The following is a 9,392-nucleotide window of genomic DNA, read 5'->3' as shown; positions in this document are numbered from 1 at the left end:
ATGCTGAAGTATTTTATACCTGCATTCTATCTAGAGGCCAGCAGGGGGCGACTCCTCTGGTTGTATAGAAGTCTATGAGAAAGTACTTTACTTCTCTCTTGATTTATTCCCTCAGTAAACATTGTAAACATGAGTTTATGTCTCAATCTCTAGTTTCAAGTCTTCTTCAATCCAGCATGATGTTTATTTAGTAAATTCTGGTCATTTAGAGTCAAACATAAAGCAGGGGATGCTTTAGGGCGGGGCTACAAGGTGATTGACAGGTCTCTACCACGGCGTTGTCCATTCTGGGAGTTGTACGTGAGTTTGTCTCACAACTTTAAACCTTTCAGAGTTTTCAGTTAATTGTAAGACTTGCGTTCATGTGTCCTTTAGCTCCTCCCTCTAGTTTACCTTCTGGTTAGTGATGGCGAGATGAAGCTTCCTGAAGCTTTCCATCCAATCGGTTCGCTCATGGGCCGAAGCTTCACGGAGCTTCATTTGCTCTACTGCGCCACCAAGTGGACAATACATGTAAAACAGGCAGAGTGATCATAACGACACCGTGGCTTTGGTGTGCGACGCTTTAAATTGAATAAATTATGTTTGTGACTCCAATACATCAATTATTAACTTATTAATATTGTGTCTATCTTCATGATATAATGGCGGGGTCAAAATCAAAACTCGAAACAAATTGGGAGAGGGTTGTGATGTGACTGTGGGTCAGTGGTTAGAATATCCGACTTTCAGTCAGAGGATCGGTGTTTCGAGCCTCGGCTCCGCTAGTCCATGTTGATGTGTCCAATTTTTTAAGTAAAAATAAGAACTTTTCCACAGTGCTGGGCTTTTTGAGACTATTTCGCCTGCTTTATAAAATACCCTTTCACAGGCACACATGAAGCTGGGTTCAGAGAGGGAAGGGGGGAAATCCATTGAGTTTCGCTGCCCCTTATATTTCAAATCGCACTGCAAACCCACAAACCATTTTCTGAATCAGTCACGTGGTGCGGCCGGCTCGCGAGGCTTCGAACGTCACCGCATACGTCATCGGCACAAGCCTCGATACGCGCTTCACCAAAATCTACCTGGATTACTCCACACGAAAGGACACATCGCTACTTCTGGTTGCAAAAAGACAAGATGGCGCTTGCCAGTGTGCTGAAATCGAGGCCTCAAAAACGCACACGCACCATGTAATTAGCTGTTTATGATGAACCCAGCCGGTGCCTGTGCGGCGGTATAATTACCCCTTTAATTACTCTCGTGCATTTTATCCCCCGCATCTCTTCAGTCCGACTTTTATTCCAGTTGCTCATCATTTGGGGTTTTAGTTTTGCTGACTAATAACAATTGCATCGCATGTAGAGGGAACACCTGCGGAATAATCACACACCTGGATAACCGTTTCTATTCCACTCGCATGAAAGCTCTCTGCTTCTTTTCCATGAAACTTTCTTTACTTTTATACCCCGCAGACTCTCGGCGCTGCTCATCCTTTTTTTTTTTTTTTTCTTCATCTTTTGTTTTCTTTCTTTGAGCAATTAAAATTGTTAGCTTTGCATAGAAGGCTGCTGAGCGGCAGTTCGCTCGTCCGTCTCGCCGCACAATGGCCGACAAAAGGAGGGAAGAGACAAAGTGAGAGGCAGCACTGGAAGTTTGAATCAACAGAGAGACTCATCATATCTGATGCAGACAGCACACAGTGTGTGTGTGTGTGTGTGTGTTAGTCTCTGTGTGTGTCGCCCCTCCCCCCTAATAACTGATTCTGATCACCGACCCACCATTGTCTTGTAGTTGCCTCTCGAGAAATAAAGCAGGAAAGAAGAAGAAGAAAAAAAAAAACTGATGGCAGAGAGAGGAATCCTAATTAATTGTGATGAATATGCAGATTGGGTTGAATCCTCTGGATAGCCGGCTCTTTTCACCGCGATCTGCTTCAATATTTAGACAGAGCTTAGGGACAAAGGCAAAGTCTACGCCGAGAATACAATCAGCCTCAATTTAACTTTCACTGCTAGTCCGTGCACTCGTTTGTCAAGAGTGTGTGTGTGTGTGTGTGTGTGTGTGTGTGTCTGTCTCTCTGTGTGCGCCTTTCAGCCTTTTTTTTTGCAAGTCCTCCATCTGTTTCCTCTGCCGCTTTATCCACTGCACAAATGTCCATCCCATAAAATCAGTCCACCAATGAGTCTAGTTTTGTGTTTCTTCTGATAAAACCAGCACAACATCGCTGTTTGAGGTTTTTCTTTGTGAAACACATGTGTTTTCTTCTCTTCTTTGCATGGCTTCCTACTGGTGTAATTTGTGTGTGACTTTAGCAACTCGGAGCACACAGCATGGCAGATGGATTTGAATGAAACCAATTTCACCAACAAAAACAAATCAATTTGTGTCCAGACATTTCTTAAATCGAGTGTTTTGTGTCTTTTCCCCCATTTAAAAAAAAAAATACAAACTGAGCTCAAAATTGTGTCCGATCAAAAGTCAGGAGGTCACTAAGGTCATGCATGAACGTCCAATAGGTGTTGAGCTATTTCAGAATGGACCAACGTGAGGAACCGGCCGACATTGCCATGAACGGAGACATTTTTAAGGTTAAAACGGAGCATGCAGGCGTTCAAAAGTCACGGTTTTGAGTCGCATATCGGATTAGCTTTACAAAAAGAAAAGCTAAAAGAAATAACTTTTGAGGATTCCCAGATCTTTTCTTTTGACGTCTGTATTTTTATTTTTGTTACAGCTGGTGTACAAGGAGACTATTTTCTTTTCACCAACATCTTAACAAAATAAAAAATGTAAACATTCAAACAGTCAAAAATGATGAATGTTATCCATTTTCTTTGCGATAGTCATCTCTAGTGGTTAATGCTTAAAAACCACAATTAAAATAAGTCTCCGTCTGGTTTGTCTCAATGATGTCTGGTGCTGTCGGAATGGTTTTGATGAAGCGTTTCCATGTCCACAAAGAACGGAGAGATAACCGCTCACAGAGGAAGAGCGACTTGATGCATACGTTACTGCTCTATATCTGTACATGGACATTACATGTCTGCTGCTGTATTCATGTTCAGAACGATAAAAATCAACGCATGCAGCACAAAAATACACATTTCGTTGAATCTTCTCATTTCCAGCAAGCACAGAAAACGGCTCCTCAGACTTCCAGGTAAGTCAATAACAACAACATGCGGATCAGAAACCGTCATTCGCTCCGTGAAGCTGCATCATAACTCGCCGTTGGTCTTTTTTGGCATTCCGACAGCGTTCGCAGACGGTTTCACGTCGATGGACGCAGACTTTTCCAACGTCTCGGAGACGAGACGAGCATCTGGTTCCTGCTGACGTTTCGGGTTCACCGCGTGTTCAGTCTCTGCGCTTCTTTTTTTTTTCGCCAAAAGGGAATCTCTCAATCGGTACCGCATATTCACTTTGCATTGCATCCGTGAATCAAAACCTCGACGAGCAAAAGCTAAAGGCAAGAACGGCTGTGATCCATTAAGGGAAATGGAAATTAAAGCATTTTGTGGCATGACTCTTAATTTGACTGTTTTTATAACTCTGCATGTTTTTTTGGAAAACGCTATAGAAGGAAAAGATTCAGTACAATGTAGAAGTGTTATTAAAGTAATGTTACACAATGTCTTCCACACTGGAAACCCTTCAGCACTCGCTGTCATAGCGGAAGAGTTGAGGAAAGGAGAGAAAGGAGATGAGGTCACGGAAGAAAAAAGGTTTGCATTCAGGAGGACCCAGACTCTACCTTCACTCCTTTCAGCATCTAATTCAATTCTTCCGTGTGTGTGTGTGTGTGTGTGAGAGAGAGAGGATGTGTGCACAGGACTGCAGTAAAGAGTGAGTCATGTAAATGACGAGGAGCCGTGTTGTGATCTCTGAACCACAGGCTGGCTGACAAGAGGCAGCCCAACACTTGGTCATCTGGGGTGAGCCGAGATAGCGCTGTGTGTGTGTGTGTGTGTGTGAGTGAGAGAGAGAGAGAATGCATGTGTGTGTTTGTGAGTGTGAGACACGCAGAGCCACAAGTGAGACGACCTGGACCGGCCACCTGTGTACAAAAAGCTTTGGGTCGTGACTGTGTAGAGGCAGTGGTTGGTTTCTGGTTTGTCCCTTCTGGGCTACCGTAGGAACATGGCATCAGATTTGAACCGCCACAGAACCAGAAGTATTTTGAGGACCAGGTTGCTATTTCTGGCAACATCTCTATAAAATACAGCTGCACCGTAACACCTGTTTTTCGTTTATTATTATTGACACAAATACAAGTTTAACTAGATGTGAACGCTTCTCTTACCTCGTGAACAATCAGTTATTTGCAGGTGATTATACACTAAAGATAATAAATGTCTGCTAATTGATCCCCTACATGCTCCACACTGTTACTTTAATGTTAAATGGAATCTGACACAGCTACGGATGCAATTTGTCACTTCTGAGTGATCTGATTGTTTAATGGTACTTTGAAGTAAGTGTCACATGATTAGCCACGCTGTATGTGTGTGTGTGTGTTTCCCAATGACATAGCATACAGTAAACAACTTTAACAGGAAAGTGTTCCGCTCTCTATTGCTGATTCATATTGTCTATATGCTGCTGCAGAGCTGAGATGCTGTTTCTCTTCAGGTCTGTTTGATCTCACTGATGTAAATCAGAGTTTCTTAGATCTCTGGCCAGCTTTGTAGATGCTCTAAATGGGAGCATTCTACTTACATTTTAAATTATTATCCTAATAAACATGATGATGAACATGTGTTGGATGAAGAACGATAGCGTAATGGTACCGAAGCCGACTTCCTGAAACGTCTAAATGCAGCATGTTTTGCTTGGTTTTTGAAGGTTATTGATGGTGCAGGTTTAAACATCCATCCATCTATTATCTTTAACCGCTTATCCTGTTATGGGGCCGGAGCCGTGCAAACTCCACACAGAAGGGACGTCCGGCCTGGGAATCGAACCCCGGCCCTTATTGATGCAACGGTGCGAGCCACTACGGCGCCGTGCAAAAACATCTTTTGCAAATATTTTTGTCAACGGGTGGGTTTTTGTCGTCTATTTGCAGAAACAGCATAAAATGTAGATATTAAAGGCAACGAGTGCCAGTCAGCCGCTTACAGGAAAGATTACAGCTGGAGGAAAGATGTTGTGCACATGTTCTGCCATGCGAGCTGGACTCAGGGACGCCAGACATTTGGAAACGGAGCCTTTGCAATATACAGTATAGATCCCACTGATGGAAGCTGGACACATGGCATTGCTTTTCTTTTAGAATTGATCAAAATGAGCGGGGAAGTGGTCGGTCACACATCAACAAAAACGTTGCTCAGAGACAAACCCTCAGAACATCATCACCGACTCTCCGGTTCCGCTCTACGGAGCATTTGTAGCTTCTTTCGGCTCGTTTGTTTTGGTTTTCAGGTCCTAAAATCCACTCTTTTGGACACAAAACGGACTATAGCAGTGGAGCATTTAGCAGCTAAAGGCCCACATGAAGTGCTGGAGAACAAAAAAAGAGCTACAAGGGACATCCTTTAGTTTTGGGCATAATGCATTTGACATCATTTAGAAGAAATCCTTGCATAAGACCACGTTTTTGAACATCAGCCCAGACACCGATCGTAATACTAAGAACCGATCTGACACCAGTGTCTGATTAATGAGCTGTAGGCCTCACAGTGTGGAAGTGATGGGATCATTATGTTATGTATAAGGGAAACACAACAGGTTGTAGAACAAAATGCAACAAATAAATACCGTAAAAGTCGGGTTACAAGCCGCTCCTACCTCCGGTCAGTGTCCCGCTGTAGTAAGCTAGGAGCAACGCTAGCTAGCGCTGCTGCTAGCACCCCGCTGCTGCTGCTAGCACCCCGCTGCTGCTGCTACTGGCCCAAGTCAGGTGTCGAGCCGGGGGTGGTCCCGCTACCTTTGGTGGTTGTCGGGGTGCTAGCGGGGAGCTAGCAGAGAGCTAGCGGAAGTTAGCGGGGAACTAGCATGAGCGCCAGCTGGCTACAGCAGGGAGCAAACGGGGACACTGAGGTAGTAGCGGCGTGTAACCCGACTTCTACGGTACATAGATACAAAATTACAAATGGCTTGAATTCTTCAGCATGATACGTCTTGACGAAGTTTGGTTGCGTTATATTTTGCAGTGTTGGCCTTACAGATGTAGTCGCCATTTGCAATACCTTCAAACAGCTGAGGAGTCGGCTCTGAGGTCCTGGTGCACACACGGTTCATCGGATGTACGCGTAAAGTTTAATTGAATCGATTATTCAATCCCGGCCCGATATCCACATCGGATCAATGCATCCCGGATCAGTGACGGGAGCGGGCGCCATTTCACATGAAGCCCCGAGGTGTCCAAAAAACACGGAAAATCACTCTGCGGCTGAATAAAAAAAGACAAAAAACATTCTGGCGAGCGCTCGTATCAAATATGCAGCTCTGAAGGGTGTCGGAAACAAACACGGACGGACCGAAACGCTTCTGTTGTTCATTGTGCGAGTGTACGCGTGTGATAAATGTGGATTTCAGTTTTTTGAGCCCTTTGATGTAATTATGTCTTCTCCCTTATGCCTCCCAATCTGTTTTTCATCATCATTATGCTTTTCAGTAATGAGCACTTTCTCTCTCTTGAATAAAGGAAAACATGCAATTCCACACAATGGAATATTTAGTAGTGTTATGTGTCCTTGGATGGGTTCGTTCTCCTTTTCCCGGCGACGCGTGAACACGGTTCAGTGTGTGTGTGTGTGTGTGTGTGTGTGTGTGTGAGGGATGAGGCCCAGTGGGCGGGGTTAAGACCTAAGATGGGGTGAGTCTTGTTGTCCTCCCTGAATTATTTAGCACACGGGGGAATATGAGAGTGAACGCTAACCCCGGCTGTCACGGGAGGCGGTTTTCTTTATTTTATTCTTTACATGATTGTACGTTCTTCTTACGTTTTTATTTTCACATGCCGTAGACACGCACGGTTCAGCCTCTGTGAGTCACGGTTTGTTTGTTTCTTTTTGTCCAGTGAGTTTGACCAAAAGCTCATTTTCGTCACTTTGCTCGCTTTAATCCTGTTGTCAGTTTCTCTGAATTTGACAGAAGGAACAAACAAGCAAATAGAGAGAGAGAAAGGGGGAGGGGGGAGAGGGGGGAGTACATTAAAGTGTGATCTTTTCTCGTAAAGCCTCTTACGGCGCTGTGGGTTTACACTCCTGTCAAGTGATTTGGGGTTTTGTGTTTGTGTGTTTTTGTTTGTTTGTTTTCTTTTGAAAACAAACGATACAAAGATGGGTAAAAAAAAAAATCCTTTCGTTTGCACTAAAATGATTTATTAAAGGGTTACGCCTCGGATTTGAAGTGATGGATTTGCTTTTATCGCAAGTCAAGGTTACCGGATCGGAAACGACATGCGAGTCGATGGGACGTCCTCACAAGTGTAGCGATACCAACGCGGGCCGTGTGTTTTTATTTATTTCCATCCCTGTACTTGTGAACTCGGACTAACCTCAGGCCCCTGAGGAACAAAACACACACACACACACACACACACACACACACACACACACACACACACACACACACACACACAGCTATCCTGTGGAGCCCTGAATGTGTGCACCTTCTATTTAAATGCACCTTTATACTCATTATACCAACATGACCCACAGGCAACCACCTTTTTTTCACCTTGATCAAGCGTTTTCTTTGGTGGCCGACGCCCAGGTTTGACATGTTTACATGTCATTTCCCGTCTTCTCATTTTCTTTCTATTCTCTCTCTCTCTCTCTGGCTGCTGCGCTGCCCTCCCACCCATGTTGGCACACAAACACTGTTTTTAGAAAGCAAAACAACTCGGCGGAATATGACTGGAATATGGAAGCGCTTAATCTCTTTGGGCGGATGAGTATCAAATCCCCCCGTGAGCGGTGGAGGTAGAGAGAGGCTGTGGAACACTGTTCACTTTGCCAAGGCCAGATGGTGAGGGCAGCTTTGGTGCTGAACAGCTCTCTCTCTGCCCGTCAGGCCATGACACACACACACACACACACAATTACCTCAACATGTTTGTACAGCAGTGGTCGTCTGTGTGTGTGTGTGTGTCCCAAAGCAAGTCCGATATTTATTAGATTAATCTTTTATTTGTGCCGTTATCGCAGTTTTTTCCTCCATCTCAATGTGTTTCTGGGATTAGGGAGGCTGTTTCAGTTTGTATTCTCCTTGTTTGGATAGTTTGTAATCTGTTTTTGTGTGTTTGTGTTTCAGGACTGCAGAGAGTACAAATATGTCCTCAAGCACTTCTGTGTTGAAACTTTTATTTTGAAGGGCTGTAGTTAGATGTGTATATGTCATGTAGAAATAGATTTAAGTACAAATGTAGTTGTGATCATGCATCACACACGTATAGATTTAAGTAAAACATGTAGTTGTGATCATGCATCACACACGTGTACATGTTGTCATCTCCAACGGGCTCAAACAGGTGGTGAACTGCGTGTCATGACTGAGCTGTGATGAAATCGGGATCAAAATAATTGGACCCATAATCTCGCCTGTGTTGATTTAAGATTATTGATTTAAGATTGTTGATTAAGATTTAAGGAGTTTTTGATTAAGATTTGAGGAGTTATCAAACCAAATGCGAATTTAGCCTCACGATATTTGTGCAAATTTAACCGGCTCTTGTTTAATCTGAAACAGATGATTGTAGCAACTGTAGCTCTGCCTCTTTAAATCACTGTTTGTTCTCTCTTTTTCCCTTTTTATAATGGACTATATATATATATATATATATATATATATATATATATATATATATATATATATATATATATATATATATATGCGATAAAGACGACGTTGAAGTATACTACTGTCTTGAATACAGTTTTGTACCAACAGTATCCTCATTCAGCGTTTCATGGTATCCGACCACCGGCCCTGTGTGGGTCTTTATACTTCCTGGTGAGTGATTAAGAGGATTATCTCCTATTTTGTGGGATATCTACGAATTACTACAGCGCCTTCCTTTGGCTCTGAAGGCCGTACGAGAGCAGCCCATTGAGCGCCCGTTGCCTTCTGTAAGTCGACAATACAAACACACACACAGTGTGTTTGTGTTGTAAAACCTTCATTCAACCTTTCATTTATTCAGTCGAGCATCTCTCTGTCTCTCTCTCTCTCTCTTGTGGTCCAGTACAAAGTGACAGAAGAAGTCAAGGTTGGCCAAATAACGTCCCAGTAATGTACGAGAAAAATGTGCGAGGCCTCATCGCCTTTCTTCCGTCTCTTTCTTCCTCAAGATAACGAATTGCACGAGAAGTCTTTTTTTTTCCCCGTTTCCTGTCGTTCTGCCGCTAATTGCATCGCCGCGTCCCTGATCTCTGCAGGTGCGTTCCATCACGCGGTTA

Source organism: Taurulus bubalis, assembly GCF_910589615.1.
Source record: "Taurulus bubalis genome assembly, chromosome: 16".
NCBI lineage: Eukaryota > Metazoa > Chordata > Actinopteri > Perciformes > Cottidae > Taurulus > Taurulus bubalis.
This window is presented reverse-complemented; position numbering follows the sequence as displayed.